At 39.2% G+C, this 27,028-nt stretch overlaps 1 protein-coding gene across 2 annotated transcripts in view; it reads right to left on the bottom strand.

Moving 5' to 3' along the window:
* The window catches only part of LOC148041066 (uncharacterized), a 179,939-nt gene that overhangs the window by 13,248 nt on the left and 139,663 nt on the right, over window positions 1-27,028 (bottom strand). Inside the window, exon 18 of one of the 2 annotated variants that reach the window (XM_087676406.1) lies at window positions 26,522-26,540. The exons of the other annotated variant lie outside the window; for it this stretch is intronic. The gene's annotated coding sequence lies outside the window, so the exon portion shown is untranslated. Of the gene's footprint in view, window positions 1-26,521; window positions 26,541-27,028 lie in introns of those variants that run through there. 2 annotated transcript variants of the gene reach the window in all.

Genomic DNA, 27,028 nt, shown 5'->3' with positions numbered 1-27,028 from the left:
TGACAAATCAAGAGTGGATACAACACTGTCACAATAGGGTGACAAATCTATGCCAGTCGCATCCAAGGAGAAGCATGATGCAATAACAACAAAGCCTCAAGAGAAACATGGAAACCCCAAGGATATAAGCAATCCTAGAGTTAACCAATCTTGCTCGTCTAGGCCTGAGCCCCCAGCTATGCTAAAGCCTAGGGAAACTCCTAGAACCTTGCATGAGATAGCAACCGAGCAAGCCCTCATTGAACATAGAAGTGTCGCAAAATTCTTAACTAAGTTGGATGCTAAGCTCAAAATGTTAGCACGTGTCTATGTCCTCGTAGACATGGGTGCATTCCCTAAGGAGTAGCTTGAAGAATACTTGCCATTTCCCCTATCCTGGGAAGAGCAAGAACATCTTAACGAGCACTACAATAGGCTCTTGCATGAATGCATGTGACTCATCTCTGGTGAGGAAGCCGATGAACTACACTTAATTGTGACATTCAATGATGTGCTCTGTCAATCAAATCTCTTAGAGATAGAGCAACTAAAGCGACAATCAGAGGGTCAAATTCAATTAAAAAAATGTTGGTTTGAAAACCGCATTACAATGGCCAAATTGGGAGCCCAGACTATGACAGTCTCAGAGGAGCGATTGGCCAAATGTCGGTCTCAAAGAGACCCAATCTATCTGATGCCAACTTCCTTTCGAGTGCTAACTGCCATTCAGGGTATGGACTTAGCCAAAACTAGCCAAGAAAACTCTATAATTGATAAGGTTCTCACTGAGGAGGAGCTACATGTTGCGAGTAGGCTCGGACAAGGTACCATGCTACTCGATGTTGCAAAATATCTATTGTTATTGAGTAAACTGCCACTAGTATTGGATGCATGTGCCACACTCCAGTATAATCTTGAGTTCTACAGTTGGTTTATTTGCGAAGTGACATGGATGCATAAATTGTACATAAATGAACAATGTATTTTGTGACTGTGAATAAACAATACCCAAGCAAGCTCACACACAAGCAATGATAGTCAAGCACATAGAGAAAAGTTTGGGTTTGACAAGCTGAGCTCCAATGGTCCTCCTCTCTCACCACATGTCTAGAAGTCGTGTGACCATTCTCGCCTCTTGGTAAAGGGCAGATAGTCTTCATGACCGCCATGGAAAGCCCTAACCAACACCTTTGAGGGTGTACACGGGGCACCGTCCCTTTCTATGAGCTCTCCCTCCGCTTTCGATCTCCCCTTCCGAAAACAAGTCCTATCCCAGTTCATCACAACCAGTCTGTGTGATTTGGAGTGAGCAAAGAACTACTACTGGCCTGCGGTCAAAGCATGACAAATATTATCACAGGGGTTGTCCCTCTATAATGACTACTATGTGCTTGATGATCTACTAATTAATCCATGTCATGAAAATAATTCCATCTTGCCTCAGGGCCTAACCCTTGGTTCACTTTTTGTAGGTTTCCTCACACTAGCCATCATGGAGCATCCAGTGAAGTTGGCTTGCAAGGATGCTATCCACTGTCGGAGGGAGCATATGGCACAAGCTCCTCCACCAGAGCACTATGTGCCTACCCTTAAGGAGTACACACCAAAAAGAGGCCCTAAGCGACACCACCCCAGACGTAGGCCAAAAACTTCCCAGACTAGGAAAACGAAGGCTCAAGGGAATGCCCAGGGGGTGGCAACCTGGCCATGCGGGCCCTCACTAGACGCTCGAGCACTAGGTGCTCAAAAGAGGAGAAGGCAGCTAGAAACAAGAGGGAATTTGATGAATTATTTAAAAGCATTCTTGAAATAGCTACAGCCAGGGACAACACCATTCGGGTCTCCGCTAATATCTTCCCTTCTCGGCCTGATGGGAGCCCCTCACTAGCACAACCCCAATCACCCGACCACCCAAACTCACCCACTCATATAAATAGAATAGCCCCTATGTTGTATAAGCTGCTTAACAAAGGCCATCTTGGCATAACTTTTTGTCCTTAAGTGGTTAAAGGGACAAGCTCCCCCCAACTATACAAACCTCCTTTACTACTAATACATGGCATGTCTTTAACAAGCACCGATGAGATGCATCGCAGTCAACACCATAGGATTTAGATGAAGTAATATCTTTTTGCATTGCATCTGTTTATCATAATTGACACATGCGATTTGCATATACTCTCATGAAGCGTCAAGTGAATGCAAGATGACACAAGTCTTTGTACGAAAGTGGTTACGGCCCAAGTTACCGCAAGACCACTAGCCTCACGAAGAGCCATGGCAAAAGCTTCACTATCGAAAGTGAAAATCACCCTTTCCAATTGCCTACATTGCATGACCCAAAGCAGGATCAGGCACCACTCTCTCTTTCTGGGTTAAACTCTATACTTGGCACTCACAGCAGTTGTTACCTCAATTGTACCAACATTGCACGGTACAAAAAGAGGTTTTGCAAAATCTCCAGTGTATCTCCCCATCTCAACAACCATTTCTCTACAACGAGGCTAGGGCACAATCATCACTGTAATATCCATTTCTTGAGCCTTCGAATCTCGGCATTTCCTAGTCCATTGAAAGGCTGATAGCCTCAACATATTGCAATGGTTGTACTCAGGCTATACTTTTCTTTTTAAGAAAGAAAAATTAAAATAAAATAAGCACTCATAATCACAACACGATACCTAGGGGTTCTCGGATTAGGTACGCCCAATGACCTTGGTCGGCTAGCTCTGTCCCTAGTCCCCTAGCCCTCTACACATCCCCCACAATTGTTCAAGACACATCAAGGGTAGGACATACCTAGAGAGCTTGTCTGGCCTATGGTTAGACCTATCACCATGACCCAATTGCACGATTCCTTTTTACACTCCGCCTTAGTATCATTGCAATTGATTGTGGTAAGCACTGCACGAATGGCCATGAAAAGTACATTGTACTCATCGAGCAAGCCCAATAGCTAACAGCTACCAAAATTTTGGTGTCAATGTGTCCAATTATGCTACATCATGCTATCACAACAAAAAGGATATCTCATACACCTTCCTGTGTACTTCTCCTCAAACAAGGACAACTTTGCTTCATCCACACGTTGTTTTGAGGAACCAGACCTGTGGTCTTCTAACTACATAATATCTAAGTATGCACGATCACTCACATAATATCTGCACCAAAATATATACACAGTTTGGGTCCTCAAGTACTGGACAATACTCTCAGCTTTCTTAGAGTTCGACCTGTCTCCCAAACTAATCAAACTACGTCTTGTGTACAATAAGAAGACTAGCACTACCCCCAGGGAGAGACCACATATGAGAGGTTTTCAATTACAGGTATTGAAGACTCCAATGAAAGTGTCGTTCGCCCTTCATCAACACTCAACTTTGAATTGGTATCCTTTATCATCATGCAAGCCCACCAAGAATTGTCAGCCATAGAATACCTAGAACACCAACACCTGTAACAACTCCCTCGACAACAACCCAGGAGTGCAACTCCCCCGACAACAACCAGCCCTATCACCAACTTCACCAACCCTACCACTAGCCAACCACCAACCACGTGCCCCAAACGACCTTTATCCACCCTACCAACAAAACTCCTCCACGGAAAACCACAGTTGTCCCTTCCACCCATATCTTTGCTACATGCCAAAGCCTGCTACCTACAATGATGAGTGCCATGGGACTGGCACTCATCTAGGAGGGGGGTAATGTTAACCCTCAAATAGACAAGGTGGAAAAGCTAAAAAATCTAAAGCAGAAGACAAGGCCAAGACAAAAGTAAAACAGAAGACGAAGGTGCGCCAAGAAGAATTCGGAAACATAAGAAGTGCATAAAAGTCCTAAATCAAGGAGAAATGTGCACAAGAAAAAGCGCAAGTCAATAATTTTGTAAAAAAGGCACAGAGCACACCATGATTTATTTTAAGAGTGCCAGGCTCTCACCCGTGCAAATTGTAAAGGTAGATGGGTGGCAAGAAGGAAGCTAGGAAGATAGGAGGACAATAGGAAAAAGGGCCTAGGCCATGTAAAAAAGGGGATAAGGGGATGAACGCCCAAAAGGGATTTAGGGTTTTGTATATAAATTTGAAAAGTGAATGAGAAGCTTATTCTTGTGTGTGGCCAAAAGTGGCTCTCTTGTTCTTGTTCTTGTTCTTGTTCTTGCTTGCTTGAGCTTGTGCTTGAGAGAGGGAGTGTGAGAGTGTGAGGGAGTGAGTGTGTGAGGGTGAGGGACCGGGGAGGAGAAGATATCCATCTTCTCCTCTCTTATTCTCTTCTATTCTCTTTGCTTATCTTGCTTGCCACAATGGAGCTTGGAACGTGGAGCTTGCTTGAAGCTTGCACTTGGATCGTGGAGTAATCATCAATGAATGTGACAAAGTACTTTGTACCACCTAGTGACTGAGAGGGCATGAGAATAGAGGGTACTATAATTAGCACCACGTACAATAATAAGGTTCTCATATGTAATCTTCCATGAGGAATCACCAAAAGAGATAGCATGACTTGCATCATCCAAGGTGCCATTACAGAGATAAGGCTCTTGTGAGAGCTGGGACATGATGTACATCATGAATATACTGCATGAACCAAAACATTGCTAGACATCACCAATACCAACTATCTCCAATAGAGGGTCATTACCCAAATAGATAGATCATGTCATACTACGATACTAGGAGCGAAACCACTCTCTATGAGGGGTCACATGAAAGGAAACCCTTGAATCTATCAACCAACACTGAGTATATCAACAAAGCATTAGTCAAATGTGAAGCATCCAAAGAAGAAGTTGTTAAGGTAAGATCATCATATATATCAAGCTACACTACATTAATCCCCTCAATATTGACACTAAACTTGCTAGGCACAATGCTATGATCATCATTCTTGTCCTATACTTTAACCTTTCCCTTTTTCTTACTCTTGCCTTTGTGCATTTTATGACACAATGACAGAATACGACCTATTTTCTCACAATAATGACAAGTAAGACCGGACTTAAGGCCACATGACTTATTGCAAGATTGTCCACATGTCCTAGACTAAGACCTATTAGAGTCTCTACCATGGCCATTTCCATCCTATTAATCTCTCACAATCAATGCATGTGACATATGTGAAGCATCCACATTCTTTGGTTTTCATCTTCTATCAAGAGGGCACTCTCAACATTGTGGAATTTTAGCCCATCCTTAGCATAGAGAGTTGTACGAAAAGTGTCCCATGACTCAAGTAGAGTACCAAGTAAAAATAAAGGATGCAAAGTATTCTTGAACTCAATCTTCTGCAAAAATAATTGGCTGATGATGGAGTAAAACTCATTCAAGTGTGCAAACATAGAAGTCCCTTCCTTAATGTGAAGGTCCATCAATTGTTTCAACCAATACATTTGAGGTGCATGACTCTCTTGTCATAAATATTCTTAATATGTGTCCAAAGCTCATATGCAATCTGATTTCCAATTACAACATTGTAGTGAAGCTACTTAGAGAGTGATAAAATGATTGTGGATTTTCATGACTTATCCAATTCATCCCAATCCTTGGCCACAATGTTTTCAAGTTTGGCACCTCCATTTTTGAGTAGTCTAATCTGTAAATTCTACACTAAAACTGCCATATCTAGGTCTTTCAATAGCTGTAATTGGTCCCATCCAATTTCTCAATATTGAAGATAGCACTATCATGAGAACCACTAGCCATGATGAGATCAAGCAAGTACACAAAAGGGAAAGATGAGCTGTTGTAATATCCTGCAAATCGGCCCCAAAACCACTACTAAATCAAGCTGGAAACAAAAGGTACTAACAAAATAATGAGCTGTCCACGAACTATAGTCAAGAAACTATCAAGTAAAAGTGGCTGCCCTCCAATAGAATACATAAAACTGAAATGACAAGTTGTAATAAATTACAATAATATGCCAACAACCAACTATGAGCAACCAAGAGGGAAGAATCCATGAACAACTGGCACTAAAAACTATCACAACTGTAGTGTGTTGGAAATCATATATGCAAGAGGCACAAAGAGAACTGCCTATTCAATAAATAACCCAGAAGCATATAAATACCATTGACAACACCCTGACAGACATAAGTACCAAGTCCAAGCCAAGAGATCGATTCAGTCCATGATAGGATAGCTGCATGCAATAAATATCAAGAGAGCATGTACACATCACGATGAGTCCCACTATCTCACTATGATAAACTCGAGCTCAATTGTATAAACCAAATGCTTTGTAGTATATCCAAGTGTCAAAGTGGCTCAATACATAAAGCTGAATAGCTCCCATTAAAGCAACAGTTGAATGACAAATGAGCAAGTAAAGCTCAAAACATCATGTGAATGACATCTAGATATCTAAGATCCATAAAGCATATATTTGGAAGCATTGAACCCAAGTAGTCTGCAAGACTCTAACTATAGCATCCAAATAGCATCGAAGGATACGAATGACAACCAATATCAAAGCATCCAAGCTCCAATCTCAACTTAAGAGTATTCATAAACATATCCATAGGCATACATGATAACCAAAGTGTCGACATATCCAATATCTGGTACTCGAGTAGATTCATAGAATAATGAGCATAATCTTCATCAAACAACTACTTGCTATCCACTATGAACAATAGGGATATGACAGTCAAAACTGAGTGAATGTAAGCTTAATCAAAGCCAAAAGTAAGAACCATATGCTTTTCCTAGATAATTTGCATTCAGACCTATTATTACAACAATGAAATCTCTAAGAAAATTGACCCAAATCTGCACTCAAATCACCCCAATAGCATTCCATTACTTGGTATAGAATCCTCAAGTGATCCAGTATCAAATATACATTCGAAGAAGCATAAATGACCTCCAAATAATGAGGTAAGTGCTATCCTAAACTATATTACATCAAAATGTCATAAACTATGAGCCAATGGGGTTGATCTTGGGAGCTTCAAATGATGCCTAACTTAGTCCCAAAGTGCTAAATAAATACAATGCTAAGTGAATGCCCAAGAGTACTTGGGTGCTTACGAGCTGAAGATGAGGTGCAAACTAATCAGAGACAGAGGCCAACAAACTAGCACAATTCATGTTGAGCTGTTGGTTACTCCTACTGCCATTGCTAAGCTAAATGTGGCATTAGGGAAGCTCGAGTAGGTCCTAGGGAAGCCATGGAACAATCCTCAAGTGATAACAGGTAAAAGGTAGAACTCAATGCATACCTTAAGATGAAGAAACCATGGTTGCCTTGAAAATGATTACTGTAGGTATTTGAATGGAAGTTGATGGGTCAGCAAGCTTTAGCTATTGAGGAAGATAACTTTGATACTGACACTGAAGTGGAAGCACGTGAGAAAAAGCAAGAGCTATGGAGAGAGAGAGAGAGAGAGAGAGAGAGAGAGAGAGAGAGAGAGAGAGAGAGAGAGAGAGAGAGAGAGAGAGAGAGAGAGAGAGAGAGAGATAAGATGTGGGAACTCCAACAATCAAAATGTTTGACCGGCCTTCCCTTTCTTCAAATGTCACTAAAAGAATAAAAAATGAAATGACATTGGTAGGCACATCCGCCACCTGCAATGTACAAGTGTGTGGGTAGTGTTAGTGTAGTAATACACGAGTGGCTAGGCATAGGTGCCTTTACCCCCAACATGATCCTCTTTGTTGTAGCAAACAAAGGGATTAGTGTACTCTTTATCCTCTACCAGTTCCTTGACATGATAGATAGGGGTATCATTCAGAGGATGAGTAATAATGGGGCTTGATGGTCTAGGAATCTGTGAGGGTTAAATTTATTCATCAACACCATTTATATTTGGTTTTGGGGAACTAGTAAGGCCAAAGGTGGTGCTACTTGCTGATGGCATGGCTAATTAAGATCTAGTTGTATTGTGGATAGCCAAAATTGAAGTTGGGTCATTGAAGCCCTCATGGAGCTTTAAGTAGGCAGTTTCATGCCCATTGCCTCTACAGTTCGTGCAAGTACATGCTACCCTCAAGCACTCTAAAGGGAGGTAATCTCTATTGTAATGGATACATTGCATGTTTGTGGGTATGGTTAGGACAACTCAAGGAATTCCACCATTTTCAAGAGCTCTATTTTTTTTAAACACCAATCATTGGATCCTATGTGTCACTTGTCTCAATCTTGCCATGGCTTAGCTAAGGGTCTAGTGTGATGCCTGCAACTCTCTAGATCAAGATCATCAACGTGGATTGATTCCTTAAGCTAAGACTTGAGTTACCTTCCATGCTTTCATAAATTCTTGCATCACAGATGCCCTACAAGCTTCTTACTTTTTTGACACATAGTCATGCATGCTTTCGACACATAGTCATGCGTGCTTTCTTTCTCTTGTTGATCAATGTTCATCAGTCAAATGATTAGGTTACCTACCTAGCTAGCCCATGCAAAGCAACTTATAAAAAGATCCTTGAGTAGTATGAATAAGGCTTTTTAAATGGCATCATGCCCAATGCACCAAGTTTGCCCCTTCTCTCTCAAACACTTGTGTTTGCTTGGTGTCACCTATAAGACTGTTCACCTTGCATAATATTTGATAGAAATTTGTGAGGATCTTGTGACTCTTATTCAACACCATCCTTTGAATGCTATCCATATCCACTTACATGACTGCAAGTCGTTGTTTCGTATCATTGTTGATGTCCAACAATCAGTTGAGAGTGTAGGTCCCTTTACCTTGCAACTCCACAAGTATTTATGACATAGCTTGAGGGGTCATGGCTAAGACATTGAAGTTTGTAGCTTGCTAGAACCTATCAATGGTGGCTTAATGGTAATTTGAGGCTCCATCCAAAGCTTCAACTATCTTCATTACGCTTGGTACAATCCATGTGGTCTCTTGGTTAACTAATTATATTGCATGATTGATCAAGTCATAGATAGATGTGTTTTCTCTATTGAGAGGGATGTGCTAAGACTAGGTTATTGACTACTAGTGGAAGTCAAGAGCTCATGTCCACTTTCCATACACATGCACCTACGTTGTGGCTTCAAATCATAGGTTTTCTAGTATCAACTCAATTTTCTGTGTTTTTGTTAGTTTACTTTCCTATCCATTTTTTAATGGTTTATTGTAATGATATTTTGAATATTCATAGAGCAATTATTTCTAATTTGATATTTAATTTATGTCTTGAATATATTTCATTTTGTGTCTACAATAGGCTTACAATCTATCTCTAGTTTGTGCTTAGTTCTTTACTTTGCAACTAGTACTATGATTCATCAATCCAGTTGCTTTTGGTGTTTCAATGATTTGATTAATATTCCAATTGAATTTCTCTTATTTGAATTGGTTTGCCTCTCCCCAATGTTTTATGTTTTGTGTAGTTTCCCTCTTGGTTCATATTATTTAATTGTTGATTAGTTTGATTCCCTTTGTTGAATGTGTGTGCATGTTGTTGAGTGTTGAAATGGCTGTATTCTTAGTTATTTTCTATTGGATTTTGGGTGATTTTTTATCGATCTAAGGTATGATTGATTGGTTTTTGGATTATTTTGAAGTGTTTTTTAGTGTGTTGGAATGGGTTGAGAAGGTTTAAAAAGCTTATGATGTTTTGATTGGTTCTTGGTGTGTTTGTTTGGTTCTGATAGATTTGTTTTGCTTGTGTTTTGGTTTGTTTTCTTTCTATTTGAGAGATTATGATTGAAGATGAGTGGTTTGAGGAATGATTGAGGGTTTATTGGATGGTTTTTTAAGGTTTAAGTTGGTTTTGGTTTGAGCTATATGGTTTTTATGCCTTCTATAGACCTTCTGCAATGTACTATCGAGCGTCTATATGCCTTTTTGTTGTCTTCTATATGCTTCTATAAGTGTTCTATTTGATGGATATTTAGCTTGGGGATGTTTTCTGATCTTGGAAAGAGAAGAATAGAAACTCTTAATAGCCTGAAGAAGTAAAAGAACTAGCTGATGAAGACTTGAAGTAAAGACTAAAGTGACATTGACATTGATGAGCTCTCAAGGGACATTGTAGTGGATCTGGTGCTTTTTTGTATTAAGCATACCTCTTTGTAGGGATATCCATGTGACCAAGAGAAAATTATTGATAGTGATTCTTTTTTATTCTTATGTAGTATTGAGAGAGAGCATATGTGAGAGAGAGTAAATGAGTGACACTCATTTTGTATGAAGAAACATTGTATCTACATGTGAGAGATTAAGAGAAAGACTATGAAGACTATAAAGATGATGAAATATGAATACTATATAATGAATTCCATATAAAGTTGATCATTTATTTGTATTCTTTTGGTTCCTTGATGGTTTCTATGATGAATATATTGAATATTTTTTGTGATAAATCCGTGGGAGATTCACTATATAATATTGCGTGGAGATTGGTTGTTCTTAGTGCTCTTTTTGCTTCCTATGGTAGATTAAAATATAAAGAACAAGCTTGTCAGTGAGACAAGATATATCTTCTTGCAGTAGTGCCCCATTTTCTTGGTAATGCTATGTCTGGTTGTCAAGCTAAGGTGGAGAGGCTACAACCTAGAATGGAACTTTTGTGGACTTGTTCTCAGCAATTTATGGAATATATGCCACCAACTCACTCCTTTTTTGTACATTATCAATAACAAAGACTGGCTTTTTATATGAAATTGTCCAATATGGATTTGTGTTCTCTAGAGGATGGATGGAATGATACTTGGTCCTCTGATCTTCTTGTGGAAGTGGTTAAGATGGTCTTTGAAGCCTCTCTTACACCTGACACCATGCTAATGGCTTACATGTATATTTGAGGTGATCTTGTAATTTAGAATATGAGAATTTGTCTTGGTATGTGAGGGATATTATTTTCCAAGTTGTTCCTTATGCTGAATATCTGGAGATATGGATAGATGGGAGTTTTCAAGCTTATTAATCCAAAGTGTCTGACTATCCTAAAGTTTCTTGGCATCCAATGATAGATTTTGTTTCTTGAATCCTTGATAATTAAAAGCCTCTATACGTCTACTACGAAATGCTAACCAACTATGGGAGGATCCTTTAGCCCATAATTCTACATAATCTCCTTTTGACATCCTTCTTTGAAGCTTATAATTGTCAATCTATTTTAGATCCATTAGTACCTTCACTTGTTTATTAACAATAGATGGCTCATAGATTTGATTCTTATCCGTCCATACTTCAACCAACTCCACAAATTATTTCTCTTCTTCTTCAATCTCAATCGGATCCCCCATTTCTCATGTTTACTCATTGCTCATTCATCCTAGATCATGTTTTCTAACCTCCTTCTCCTTGTCCTCCACTATCTACTACACTCTTTTCTACTTTTTCAACATACTTCTTAACTCCTTTCTTATCAAATTATATTAAATTTCCTAAATCTCTATCTTCAAGCCTTTCTTTTTTTTATGATTTGCATATTTGTCACTTCATCCTTTAACGTTTGTCTCTATTTCTCATTCCACATCTTTTATTTCTAATCCACCTTAGTTGATTAATAGTCACTCAAGTCTGGTTTGTAGATACCTAGACACAGAGGATGGAGTCAAACAGATTCTTTGATGGGTCCCTAGATCAATTGGTCACTCATTTCCAAGGAAATGGAAAACTCCTATATAATCTTATCGTTAGGGGTAAAGGTGTCTCTGCCTAGCCGCCCGTGTATTACTACACTGACAGTACCCACCACTACACATTGTAGGTGGCTTGCAGGTGGCGGGTGCCCATCAGTGTCACACATTCTTTATCCTTTCAGTAACCTTTGAATAAAGGGAAGGCCGGTCACACACTGTGACTGTTGGAGTTCCCACATTGTGAGTCTCTCTCTCTCTTGGTCTTGCTCTCCGGCCATAGCTCTCCCGTGCAAGCTTCGATCCTTCCCACCTTTCACTAGTATCAGAGCATGGTTGCTTGAGCACTCGAGTATGGTCTGTGACTCCATCAGCAACCCATTGAATCCCTACACCATTGGTGCATTCTCCCAGCAGCCATATATGACTCCTTCAAGCTCCGATCACTCCCCAGCTTCCAGAGCACCTATCGAGTCCATTTGGGCACCCTCAAGGTATTCCTTCAGAGGTATTGAAGCATTCTTTTGATTGTTTATTTCAATTTACAGGGTATAACAAGAAGGGGCAACCATAGCTCCAACCATTGGAGCTCCCCCATTTCATATCTTGGCTCCTTGCCTGATTAGGCTTGACAAGGCTTTGTATAGGCCTTCTTTAGGCCCTACTTGAGCCCCCCTTCCACCCCATTAATGCCACATGGACCAGCTGCCTAGCCAGCAACATTAGTCCTATTTTCGTTATCTTGAAGACTTGTAAAAAATCATTTTTTACTTTAGCCCTCCCTTGGCACTCATTGGCAGCTTTAAAACACTTCATTTGGCACTTGGAAACACCCCCTTGATGCTCGATTTTATGCATTGATTTGTGGATTGATTGACCTTAGTCCAGGACTGTTTTTCACAATCCATATGCAGCCACAAATAGTGTTATATCAGCACTTTATGTTTATGCTTGGATAGCATTGGCTATTTGATGCCCAAATGCCTATGGTTAATGCAAGATGTTTAAGGAATGTATGCATATGGATTTGCCATCATTTTGGGCTGATCTTGAGCTGAAAAATACACAATTTTATGCATTGAATGTATGCTGGAAACTTTAGGGCTGAAGTGGTTTTGTCAAAGCTTTCTTATACCTATTGCAACTGGGTTATGTCTTGGAAGCTTTACATGATGTATTGATACTTTGGGGTCGACACAGAGCTTGACATTGCTCCCGTATGTATTGTTGAGCTTGAGCTCCACCTTGGTTAGAATTTTGGATCTCTATTTGGATGTACTTTGGCATGTACTTGACTGCCTTTGACATGCTTAATACTTATGTCACCTATACATGATGGTTACATTGTTTGGACTTGAATGCTAGTGGAATTTCATTTGAGCTTGACTTTGGATATTCTGGAGCTTATTTTGGTCTTGCTTTGGCTCATCAGAGATTGATTGGGATTGTATTCATGACATTGGATGCTATCATTGGATCCTTGACCGCTCATATTTTTTGAATGTCTTCTTGATATATGACCTTGGATACTCCGTCACTGATGCTCTTACATGCCCTGTTTAAGCTTGGATGCTTGACTATTACGACTTTTGTGCCAGTGGGATAGTTTATGTATATTATCGTTTGACAGACATTGAGCACACTGGTTATGTACTTGAGCTTTTGGATACTTGAGACTAGGATCTCCTTGTGGATGATGTATGGTTGATATGCATTGGTCCATGTAGATGTACTTAGGCTGATTCGACTTTGTATTCACTAAGCAAACACTAACTTGTGTCAGGCCTTGGCAATGGTATGTACATTTTATGATGTACCGACTTTACTGACGGACTTTGTCTAATATGCTTGGGTGTTGGCTCATGTCAGTTTGATTGTTACATGCTTGTTGATGCCCCCTTGATGCTAGTTTTGCATTGACGATCAGTGGTTGACTTGGAATATTGTCTTGTGCCTATTATTAGCTCTCATTATACACTGCTGCAAATTATTACAAGTATATATCCCCAAACTGTGATGTATTTTTCATGCTAAATCATCTTGGTTTGATATACTTTTGATGGTACTTGGTGAACAACATCATTAAATACTCAATTCTTGTCATTTTACCTTGGTTTTTCTGTAGTTTACAGCAAGTGGTTTTGAACTGTCTGCATTGTTTTAGCTTGCAGTATGGCATCTTTTTCCACTAATATTACTATCTTCAACATCATTAAGCTTGATGTACAAATTATGCCTATCAAAAGAGCCAATTTTGGCAGGTATTGATGTAGAAATTGTAGATAAAGCCATTAGGGTTGAGTGGAGAGCAGCCTAAAACTATGACTAATGACGAATGAATGAAGCTTGATGAGTTATGCAAGTCCACCCTCATCTTGTCTCTCACTGAACATGTGCATTACAATGTGGTTGAGGAAGTAAAGAGTGCTTGGCAGCTTTGGGATAAGATCAAGAACCTCTATGACAGGCAAAGTCCTGCAAGTCAAATGTATTGGTTGAAACAACTTATGGATCTCTGCATGAAAGAGAATATGACCATGTCAGCTCGTCTAAGCCACTTTTATGCTATTCTTAAGAACGTGGTTTCGCAGGGCATTGATTTCAAAGAGGATGTCACTTTCTTATTCTTACTTGGAACTCTTAATGAGTCTTGGGATGTATTCCACCTGCCTTATGTGCTTCTACCACTACTCTGAAGCTATCTGATATTGAGAGCTCTCTTCTGCATGAAGAGATAAATTGTAAGAAATTGAATGCCTCTCGTGTATCTCATGCTTTGACAGTTAGAGGCAAAAATGATAGAAATACAAAGAATAACCGTGGTAATGGCCGTGGACGAGATTCACAAAAATCTTGGTCCAAGTCGCATGGCAAGTCATGCAGTAAGTCTCGTGGGAGAAATGCAAATCTGATTTGTCATCATTGTGGGAACAAAGGCCACAGTGTCATGAATTGCGCAATGAAAGGTGCAAAGACAAGGGGAAAGAGAAAGTGCATGAAAAGTATTCTAATCGCAGCATAGTATCTACTAAGTCAAGTGTTAAAATTGAAGAGATCAATGTTATGCAGCCCAAGGATAGTGATGGGTACTATAGCCTTGCAGTAGCTTCATCTAGTGCTTTGCAAATGATAGAGATACACTCTATGTATGCACAGTGTTGGCTCTTGGACTTAGGTGTGTCCTTTCATGTGACACCCTACCAAGAGTGGTTCCATTCATACCATTCTGTTTCGGGTTTTGTGTGCTTGGGTGATGACAGGTCTCTTGCAATTGTCGGTATTGGTGATGTTAGGCTATAGTTTCCCTCTAACAGCAATTTTGTTATGCACGATGTATGTCATGTACCTGTATTGACATGCAGTCTCATGTCCGTTGGAATAGCTTGATGATGCAAGATATCATGTATCTTTTGGAGACTCTGCATGGAAGATTCCTCATGGTACAATTGCGCTTGCGAGAGGCGCCAAGGCTGGTAGCCTCTACCCCTTAATTGTTTCTAGATCTATAGTTGATCATGCTTTGTATGTGGGTTCTTTACCTCATGTATCTCTTTGGCATGCCCGTTTGGGGCACATCTCTGTTAAGGGAATGAAAATGCTTTCTTATTTGCAATACTTACCGCCCCTTGACTATTCTCATGCAGACCTACCCCAATACTTTTGGGCTGAGGCAGTTACGACTTTCGTACATATCATTAATAGATCTCCCTACAGCGACATTGATTTTCAAGGTTGCAGAAGAGGTATGAATAGGAAAGCCTCCCTCTTATGCGCATTTGCGTGTCTTTCAATGTAAGGCATTCTGCCATGTGCCCAAGGACAAGTGTAACAAGTTGAATCCTAAGAGTGTCAAATGCATATTCCTTGGTTATGAAGATGCAGGAGAGATGGGTTACCATCTATGGGATCCATAGGCACGGAAAGTCATCTGCAGCCATGATGTAGTCTTCCATGAAGGCAAGATGCATAGGCATGCTGAGAGAATCGTGGAGATACGTAGGGTTATATTTCAAGAGGAGCCAAATGCTCTCGTAAAGCTAGCTGGACAGCCTGCAGCAGCAGTAGATACTCATGGCGAGGGTGTTGGAAAAAATGTTGAGTATCCAGCAGAGCCTACAGTGTGGTATTCTACTAGAGATAGACACCCCCTAACAGATTTCAACCCTCGATGCATTATGTTTTGGTTACATATGTAGAAGAGACTTTCACTTATGATGAGGTTGCGCAAGGGTGATAGTCACTCCTAGGAGAGGGCTATGCAGTCTGAGATAGACTCCTTGCATAAGAATGAGACTTGCGATTTGGTTTCCTTGCCTGCTGGCAAGAAGGCTCTACGATGTAAGTGGGTGTACAAGCTCAAAAGTACCCCTAGATACCCCAAGTCGACATACAAGGCTAGATTGGTAGCAAAGGGTTTTAAGCAGGAGCATCGTAATGTTGGCTTTGATAAGGTCTTCTCTCCTGTGGTTAAGATGACCACCCTACGCTTAGTCTTGGCTTTGGTTGCACATCTTGACTTGGACTTGTACCAGATGGATGTCAAGATAGCTTTCTTACATGGGGACTTGCATGATGAGATTTACATGGAGCAGCCTAAGGGTTTTGCAGAGCCTGGCAGGGAGCACATAGTGTGCAAGTTGAAGAAAAGTCTTTATGGCTTGAAAGCACCTAGGGAATGGTGTCATAAGTTCGATGCATTTATGCACTCACAGGGCTATAGCCATAGTGCTATGGATCAGTGCTTGTACACAAAGAAATCCTACGATGGTTCTTTGCTTATTTTGGTACTCTATGTGGATGACATGCTATTAGTAGGGAAAGCTCATGATGAGCTAGATGCTCTGAAGGCTTAGCTCGAAAAGAGCTTTGAGATGAAAGGTCTAGGACATGCCTCTCACATACTTGGTATGCGCATTAGATGCAACATGCATCAGGGACTCCTCTACTTGTCACAAAGGGAGTACATCCATAAAGTCCTTGAGCGCTTCCACATGCAGGACTTGAAGCCTATTGGCTGTCCATTGCCTTCTTATGTAAAGGTATCACAGGTCGATTGTCCGCAGATAGATGAGCAGAGGGCGGAGATGGCCAAGATTCCCTATGCATCCACTGTGTGCAATCTTATGTATGTCATGATAGCCACTCGTCCAGATATTGTGTTTGCAGTTGGTGTTGTGGCACGCTATATGGCTACACCTGGCAAGAAGCATTGGGATGCCATGAAGGGTATCATGAGGTACTTGTAGGGCACTGTAGATATGTGCATATTCTATGGTAGCCAGAATACAACAGTCATGGGATACATTGATCCTGATTATGCAAGATATACAGATAGTAGGAAGTGCACTTCTGGCTATGTGTTCACCTATGCTGGAGGTGCTATCCCTTGGATGTCCAAGGTGCAGAATTGTGTGTCTCTTTCCACCACTAAGGCCAAGTATGTTGCAGCCACTAAGGCTTGCAAGGAGGCCATATGGTTAGGCCGTTTGGTTCATGACCTTAGTATTGATGCTATCCCTACACTGCATTCAAATTCTATGAGTGCTATTCAATTAGCTAAGAATCTAGTCTTCCATGCAAAGACGAAACACATTGAGATGAGGTATCACTTCATACATGGAGTCATTGAGGATGAGTCTGTTGACCTTGGCAAGATCTCCGACTAACCAAAACCCTGCAGACTTGCTCACGAAAAGCCTCTCTACAGAGCACTTTGCCTTCCTTGGGAGGTTGATGAGCGTGGGATGAGATGACGTCTTTCCTCATCTTGTTGTACATGTGTACATGTTGTACTATCTCTTATTTTTCTTTTCACTCCTCACTGGGACAGATTCGCCTTTAAGTGGGAGGTTGTTGGGGGTAAAGGTGCGTCCACCTAACCAACCGTGTATTACTACACTGACAGTACCCACCATTGCACACTGAATGTGGCAGGTGCCCATCATTGTCACACATTTTTTATTCTTTCAGTGACCTTTGAATAAAGAGAAGGCCAATCACACATTGTGAATGTTGGAGTTCCCACATTGTGAGTCTCTCTCTCTCTCTTACTCTTGCTCTCTCGCCATAGCTCTCCCGTGCAAGCTTTGATTCTTCCCACCTTTCACTTTTTAGAGTTATTTGTAGTTTGCCCAAATATATTGTTTATGTACTAGTCCTTCAATTAGATTGACTCCTCATTTCGATTAGCACTTGTATGCATGCATCATCATTCTCATAATAATCAGTAGTGAGTGTTGTGCTTAGTGCAAGTGTTAATATTAATCTCCATCAATTGGATGTATTGTATTTCCATGCTCTTTATCTTTCGAGTTGATTTCTTGTACTTGTGGAGAGAATGTGTTATTTGTAGGTTTTTCAAAATCCTCTCAAGATATTAGTGAAAGAATCCCTCTCCATAGACAAATTTCAAAACCATCAAGTTTTTAAGTGCGATACACTCCATTGATCCTCGATGTATCTTTATTGAGCTATAATGATATGTTTTATTTTTTGGAGGTTCCATTCAAGTAATTGTTGTATATCTAGTTTATGTATATGGTGTATGAGTTGTGTATAACGCGATCATGGTTTAATGAAGCTAATCGAGATAATGGTTCTTTGGTGATTGCTTGGTTTTTTATGAATTGTAATGGATAGAAGAAATCTATTATATCCCTTATAAGTTTGTCATGATTTTAGGATGAATTAATAAATTAACATATTTTTCTTTTCTCAGACTTGTTTGTCTAATGCAAGTTATTAGAAGGGGTTGAACTATAGTTAGTGAATGATTATGGTTATTTTAGATCTTTTATTCTCTTTTTCCAAGGTTGCAAGGACACTCCCTTAGCTAAGTGTAGAGATATATTAAGTGTTGATATAATTATATTTTTAGTTATTTTTTATTTTTTATTGATTTGAGGTATGATTGATTGGTTTTTGGATGATTTTAAAGTGTTTTGGAGTGTGTTGAAATGATTGACTAGATTTAAGAAGCTTATAATTATTTTTGGTTTAATTACGATGTTCTGATTGGTTTTGTAATGTGTCTATTTGGTTTTGATATGTCTGTTTTGCTTTTTTTAAATCTATTTTCTTTCTATTTGTTGAGAGATTATGATTGAAGATGAGTTGTTTGAGAAATTCTTGAGAGTGTATTTTATGGTTTTTTATTGTCTGAGTTGGTTTTGGTTTGAGCTATATCATTTCTACGCCTTCTGTAAACCTTCTATAATGTATTGTTGAGCTTCTATATACCTTTTGTCGTCTTCTATAAAGTATTACGTTTGATGGATGTTTAGCTCGGGGATGTTTTCTAATCTTGGAAAGAGAAGGATGGAAGCTCTTAATATCCCAAAGAAGTAAAGAAAGTAATTGATAAAGACTTGAAGTGAAGGCTGAAGTGACAATGATACTAATAAGCTCTCAAGGGATGTTGTAGCGGCTCTGGTGCCTCTTTATATTAGGCATACCTCTTAGCAGGGGTATACATGACCAAGAGAGTATTACTAAGGGTGATTGTTTGTTATTCTCATGTACTATTGAGAGAGATAGTGTATGAGAGAGAGTTAGTTTCTACAAAGAAATATGTACCTATATGTGAGAGATTGAGAGAAAGACTATGAAGGTTATGAAGATGATGAAATATGAATACATGTAATGAATTCCATTCAAAGTTGATCATTCATTTGTGTTCTTTTGGTTCTTTGATGGTTTCTATGAAAAATATAAAGAATATGTTGAAGATTTGTTGTGATAAATCTGTGGGAGATTCACTATATGATGCTACATGAAGATTGGTTGTTCTTTATGTTTTTTTTTTGCTTCTTGTGGTTGATTAAAGTATAAAGAGCAAGCTTTTTGGTGTGACAAGATAGCTTTTCTTACTGTAGTTTCCATGTTTTCTTAGTGTTCCTCTTGGGACTCTACATGTGGTGCAGTGTTGTGTATCTTTTCGCTAAATCATGTGCCTATTGCAAGGTGCATGGATGTGTTGATGATCCCATGTGTGTTAACCTGGTTGCAATAGTGGATGATGTGCATGACTAGCAATAAAGTTCTCTAAATCAAATGTATACAAACATCTATGAATGGTCAAGTACATGTGCATTTAGACTGTGACGTGATGGTTAAGAATACTCTTGTTGCATCTCACTCGGCCTATCACCCTCTTATATAGTGCATAGATGTCCCAAATCATGTGTGATAGGATTCCAAGTGTCCGCAATCTTTGTAGTAGTCTATCTTGTGAAACTACATCAAAGGTCTTGTAGAAATCCACAAAGTAGTAGAGTCTCTTCCTTCTAGCTTTTGCCTACTTGAGCACACCTCCTAGCGTGAAGATGTGATCTAGTATAGCTATCTAATCTAGCTTTTCATATAGTCTATCTTGCTCTCTCTACATAGACACTCAGCTCTGCTTCCATCACTACTCCATATATTTTCGTCAATGTGTGGCCCACCATGATGGGCATGTACGTACTTGAGCGAGGGGATCTCAAAACTATGGATAGACACAATGATATTCATGGTCCACTCACTTGGAAAGCCTTTCCCAAATGCCTTGTGAACCATGAAAATATCCACTATATAAATGAATTGCTCACCCTATATACATATATGATCCATCGATCATTCATGCAATAGGTGCTCTATCCATCTCCTCACAATAACATATGTAAAGAAAGTGAATGTGGTAAGGTGAGGCTTAGAGGGTATGAAATCAATGGCTACTGTCTTATATAATATACTCTCTATGCATAGAATTGACATGTCTCTAGGTTTCTGATGGGTGTAGGGCAGTGTGGCTCTTGTAATGAGCACCATGTTGTAGCCACAGCTTCGCTCGTGAATAGGTGGTAGAGATCTCAGTAATGTGCCTCCTTGTATAGTTGTCATTTACAACAAGCAAGGGTTCTCATTTACATGTGTGCCTTCCTCTTTGCAATATAAACTAGTCATCTCTAGGCCTAAAGGTGTTTGTATAGCTCTCTATATTCATCAACATACCATCAATTATGAGACATGGTCCCAGGTCAAGTGCATCCCATAATATATGTGTATGATGGAGATAAGTTGGGAGGTGAGTATCCCTATGGTAGCAGTGTGCTCCTAGGTGAGCCCATTATAAACATGGCTACTATACATGTCAACTAGCTCATGTGTAAAATAGGTGATGGGTTGGGCATGGACGGTGGCTAGAATTTGTGGGCATGGGATTGTGGATATGGTGAGGAAGAGGTAGATATGGTCCACTCCAATAGAGTAGGGAGGGGATGATAAAGGCTTTGATTAGCTTCATTTTCTCAATGGAGATTAGGATGTGGTCCACTATGTTGGAATAACGGGCTAGAAGTAGGTCAATACTTTGGATTTGTGCCACTTCCTTATCCCATTGTAGATAATGAGATAGTATCATAACCTTAGTTCTATTAGGTATTGACCACATTGTGTATGTTATTTCCTCCAATGTCAATGATACTGTATCTATGTTTGCATCCTCTACTTCCATCACGCATAGTTATCCCAAGTCTTTAAAATCATGCGCATCACATTGTTTGCTCTATCTAGGCATTAAAATATCCCATTAAGAGAATCTCTCCCAATCCATAGTAGCATACAATCTCATTCAAGAGGTCTATGAATGGTGAGTCCCTAACTACTCCTACATCACCCTCTCGCTCAAGCTACTATGTCTCCCCACTAACATGTCTTCAATCCCCTTGAAGAAAAGTAACCTATGGCAATGCATAGAATTTGGTCTTGAGAGACAAACCTAGTACACATGTATCAAGCATCAATATCTTGTGCCATGATGCATACTTGGTCCTACAACTCCTATCTGATCAACACTACCACTTTGGACCCTCAAGTGGTCCCCTAATGTCTCATGCAACCTTTGTATGTGGACTCTATGTCTCTTTGTACTCCTCTCTCCTAGCTTTGGTGTGCCTTTGTAATCATGATCAAATCCCCATCACCTCATCCATCCTCTCTAAGTGTATCCATAGTAAACCATTACAATTCTACATTGTCATTCGTATCTTTGGTGCATTTGCTCATAGGCCTTATGTCTCTTTTCGACTCTCTTACAATTGACTATGAGTCGACCAACACTCTATAATGCCTTTTTTCCCTCTTTTATATCTTTGATTATTGTGGGTATGCTTGCATGTCTATGCTCCACATACATTCTATTGAGAACATCATCTATGTGGATGGGGTTCCTTGGGAGTCCACTTAGTATGGCTTCCTTTCTCATGAAGATCATTTTCTCTACCTCATCTAGGAATCTCAATGCACTTTTGCAGCTCTTTACCAACCCTAAAGATTTTATGAAAGGAAGTGGATCTTCCTCTTTCTATCTAAGTCATATGCATAAAGTCTTAACATCCTCTCTCGACAACAAATCTTCTTTGTCCAGCATGTCATTAACTCTTACATTCAAATGCTTCACTTGTCACATCCTCTTCCTCATGAGTGGCCTTGATGATGTGCACCTCCTCTTTACAACTATCCTTTTACATTTCCTTCTTAATGCTCGTTCTACTTTTATTCATTCTTATTGCATCTAGTTAGACATGGAAAAAGAGAGAAAGTAGAGGGCAGATAGAATTCGTATTATAGGTATAAAAGAGAAGATGCAAAAGAATGGCATCATAGGAATAGAGGTCCAAGGCCACCAAGCACCAATTGGGACAATGTGGAGGAGCATGCAATAGGCATAACAAGCCTAGGAAGGCAACACACAACTAGAGTCGACTACATAGGTTTGGGACATTAACATATGGTGATAAGGGCAATATGTCTAGTGGCAAAAGCTATGCTAGTGGTAGGAGCTAAAGAGATCATGCAGAAGTGCGCTCATAGCAAAAGCAAGAGATTGGTGGTGTGAATAAGCTAGTGGCGAGGGAAACCATACTAGTAGTGCAAGAGAGGGCTACTGGAGAGAGAGAGAGAGAGGGGGACATGCACACACACATAAATAGAATTTGGTCAAAACAAATCCAAGATGCCTCAAATGCAAATCCCACAAATCTTTGGTTTGACTAATGTAATCGTGGGATATGCGTTTGTATGTGTGTGTGTCAAATGAAATGCAATGATTTATTAACATATGCAAAAGTGACCTATGAGATCATAAGTTACAACCATCTATATCATAATACAGGTGTCTTGGAAATAAACATTGCAAAAAATAAATGAGATCAAGCTCTGAATGGTAATAATGAAAGAAAACTAGCTCTATAATATGAGGTGGTACACATCATCTTAAGAAATCTCTTATCAATCATTGTAGCAATCTCAATATCCTCCAGTGCATGTGGCTCCAATCCATATGTCAAACCCTAGGGCAGCATCTAGATCAACCAAGTTGGGCTACATGATCAATCGGTGTTTCAAATCAATGTAAGCTAAGCATTCTGTCATCTAGGTATCACCCTCTCTGGAAAGCTATCATGAGGACTCAAGGGCCAATCATGCATATTTGTGTTGAGGAAGCTCCCAAAAGCTATCTCTATATGAGAGTGATCTAGTGAGAGCCTCTACGACAAGCAAGGGGAGGGTTGGGTGAGGGGCATTTTGCTCTAACAATCTCATGTGGAACCAATGCCTTACATTTGATCATATTTGAAATCATGGAAGCTAGTGGTCTCTCCATTGATCTCCATCCATCATATATGCGACCTAATTTGATGTTGCAATAGTCAAGACTGCGTCCATAACTATATGAGTATGGATGTAACCAAAGTATCAAACAACCATAACTTTGTGCCAGGCTCCTAGAATTTTATGTGAGCACATTTTCTCTTGTCCTCCAAGTGCTACATATCCTCTTGTAAGTCTAGCCTCTAGAATCTCTCTCTGAGAGAAACTAGATCCTATAAATAAGACCCCCAAATATGTGTGAGTCAACATAACCCACCAATTGTTGTCCATAAGTAAAGCTTAGTTATAATCTCTTGAACCCTGTATAAAAAATTACACAGTGCAATGAGCAAAATTTGAGCAAAAATAGAGAGTATACAATAAATATGAGAAGATCATAAACTTCTTTAATTTTGAACAAATTGATGTAAAGATAGTTATGTCCGCCCATGTGCTTCCATTATGAAGCTTAGATAGTGATCTAGATAGACCATACATGAAGAGCTTGAGGCTGGTTGCAAGAACTTTGACTAGGTGAAAGATAACTTAATGACAACCTTGGAGGGTACATCATTTTCTAGTCCAAGAAAATAGTCTAGTCACAGATTATCCAACCATATGAACATTTCCTAGATGGGTATTCCCTTTAGTGTTGTGCAGAGGGTGTTTTCCCCTAGATCCCCATCAGGGAAGCCACTTGCTTGGCTAAGATCCCCCCCTAGCCACGAGCCACGCCTGCCCCGCAACTCAAAGCAGTCTACCTCAAGTTACTATCAACTTAAATAGACTATCTAACCTAAAGGCTAAACCCACAAAGAACGATTTTTGCTATCTAATCACATAGACCTCATCTAACATATAAGCCATGACCCAACCAATATCCATGCTCACATATGGCTTCTCATAATGGGAGCCTTATAACTTTGAGCACCACGAACCATTTGTGGCATCTTACAAGGGTGGGACATTGAGTATATCGAATATCCCTCCCCCTCAATGTCCACCCATCGCAAGTGAACTACATCATCAACCCAATGTCGAGACTTTGAATATGAACTTGACGCATATGCTAAATAACAACTTTGGTAAAGATATTTACTCCATTCTCCTTTGTTGGATACTAGACAAGCTTGACTATCCTATCCTCAATCAAATCATGCATATAGTGATAGTGGATTTCAATCAATTTGCTATGCACATGAAACACTAGATTTTTTGCAGTGGTGATGAAACTCTGATAGTGACATCTTAGCCATGTTGAATCTTCATCCTACACTCTCATATGCCATAGGATTCTCCTTAACCATATTGCCTCATACGTAGAAAAATAAGCTCCCTTGTATTTCGGTAGAACACACTACTAGGATTAATTGTGTCTTATTGATCCAAGAGAATCCAACAACAAACAATATCTAAAAATTCACTTCACTGAATCACTCTCACCTTCCCAATCTAAGTCACAATTCCCCACAAGAGAACTTTTAAATTTGTATGTTATACCATAGTTCAATGTTCCATTCAACAACCTGAGCACCTACATTCTGATTTTTCAATGACTTTCTCATGGTTTATTTAAGAACTAGCTCAAAACACCACTAGCAAAATTGATATCTGGCCTAGTGTTACACAAGTATATCAGACTATCAATCAACCTTCTGTATCTTCGAATGTCTACTAGTGATAATGTATCGTCAATGGATAACTTCTCATTAACCTCCATAAGTGTAACTATCACCTTACACTCGATCATGCCAAATGCTTTTAGCATCCCCCATGCATACATCTGTTGAGAGATGAAGATTTTACTAGAACTTGAATCCTCAAACAAAAGTGCAACAAGCCCAAGTCTGTCGTTTCAAACTTGAGCTCAAAGCCTTTTTAATCTAATGGATCGTATCTTCGTAGTCACATATACTAAGGTTGTTTACATATAGAACGATCACTACAAACTTTTCATCATTCCTATAAATATACAAGTTAGTGTCTAAGACATCTATTGAAGTTTAAGCTTAAAAAGAACTTAGCTATCCATTGGTACCATAGCCTATGGGCTTATTTCACCTCATATAATGTATGTTTTAGCTTATAGACTTTATTCTCGAAATGGGGACCTCTAACCCCAATGGTTGAGCCACATATACCTCTTCCTTGATATCATCATTTAAGGACGTTGATTTAACATCCATTTGGTAAACATGCTACTTCTTGTGAATGGCCATTGCAAATACTCTGTAACTAGTGGCCGTTTTGGTAGTTGAAGCAATGATTCTTGAATATCAAACCCTTCAACTTATAAAACTCCCTTTGTAATTGGTCTAGCTTTCTACTTTTCTAAGCTACTATTAGCCTTGTACTTGATCTTTCATACCCACTTGAATCCAATAACCTTCCTCTTTCTTTGCCAATCCACTAGCTTTCAAGTATCATTTTGCATTATGATGACATAGTCAACTTGTATAGCTACTCTCCACATTGAATCAACAAGTGTTTTTTCCAAAACATGTTGATTTTTTTACTTCTCTCATAATCTCAATCGTCAAGGACATATTGGCTATGTGAATAAAAGAATCTCTTTATTTTTTTATTTTCTAAGATGACCTTGAACTATCTATCTTTTCCTCAATAGTTGTAGAAATAGGATTGTTCTAATCATAGAAGCTTGCTTCACCCATCATAGTAATGGCTTTTTCAATGGCATAATTACAAGTTGATAAACTTTCTCTTCATCATCCAAAGACGATGCTTCCTCCCTCCCAAGGATAGGGGTAGCTCTTGGAATATGTTCATATTGGAGTAATTTGTGTGATGACAAGGTGAAAGAACTTACGTTTTTCTCCTCCATTGTATATGGTTACTCCTTGGATACCACATTACGGCTTATTATGGTCTTATTTGCCTCTTGGTCATACAATTTGTAAATCGTTTGATTGAAAATTAATCCCTGCAAAAGCCTTTTAACTCCTTTGAGTTAAACCCACCACTACAATCTATTTTAAACTTCACACTTTTCCTATTTCATTCTTAGCAAATCAATGATCAATATAAAAATAAAATCCCCCAAGACTTGCATATATATTTTACTACACAAGTTTACATACACCAACTCTAAAGAAGCATTCACCCTGTTCTTGCTCTCTTGCAAAATTGCATTTCTCTATTGCTTGCCCGTCATACAAGATTAACATGGTTCCTTCATTTCAATTACTATAAGATAGGTGAGCAACTAACACATCTCCATTTACACTGCAAATTTAATGTAACTAAATCTTTCATGCCAAAGTATATTTGTGCCCACACCTACAATAGCTATAAGAGCACCTAGCTCAAACAAGTTGTTCCTTCTTTCTCTTTTGCTAACTTTGCCAATAGTGTCGAAAATTCCTGCATTTGTGTTCGTGAGCCTCGCTTCATGACTAAGATTAGTTAGTAAAGCAACCAATAAGAAATTTCACTTAATCTCTAAAATCTACAACACATTTGAAAGCTCTTTACTTTATCATTTGTAATAATGAAAAAAATAGTATATATACCTTAGCAAAAATGAGTTATGGATGATTACATAAGATACATGCAAATGTATAGATATTTCTCATTGGCCATGTGACGAAAGTGTCACTATCCAATATCCATGTGTCAATGGTAGATGCCTATTGCATCGAGAAACACTTTCTCAATGATGGTCATTAATAACTTTAGCTCTACTCCAACAACATTGTTTATCTTCTCTTTATTTTTAAGATGTATTAACCATCTCATCTTTATTTTTAAGGTGTCATTATTCTCATCTACCCTTTTAACACGACAATTTGCAATTGCATGACCTTTCTTCTCACAATAAAAACACTCACTGAAACTTTTTCTTACCACCC

This window comes from Lygodium microphyllum, chromosome 1 (assembly GCF_053477565.2).
Source record: "Lygodium microphyllum isolate KBCC chromosome 1, Lygodium_microphyllum_v1.1.10, whole genome shotgun sequence".
In the NCBI taxonomy this organism is placed as follows: domain Eukaryota; kingdom Viridiplantae; phylum Streptophyta; class Polypodiopsida; order Schizaeales; family Lygodiaceae; genus Lygodium; species Lygodium microphyllum.
Note: the sequence above shows the minus strand (reverse complement) of the source record. Positions and strands in the feature narration are given on the sequence as shown.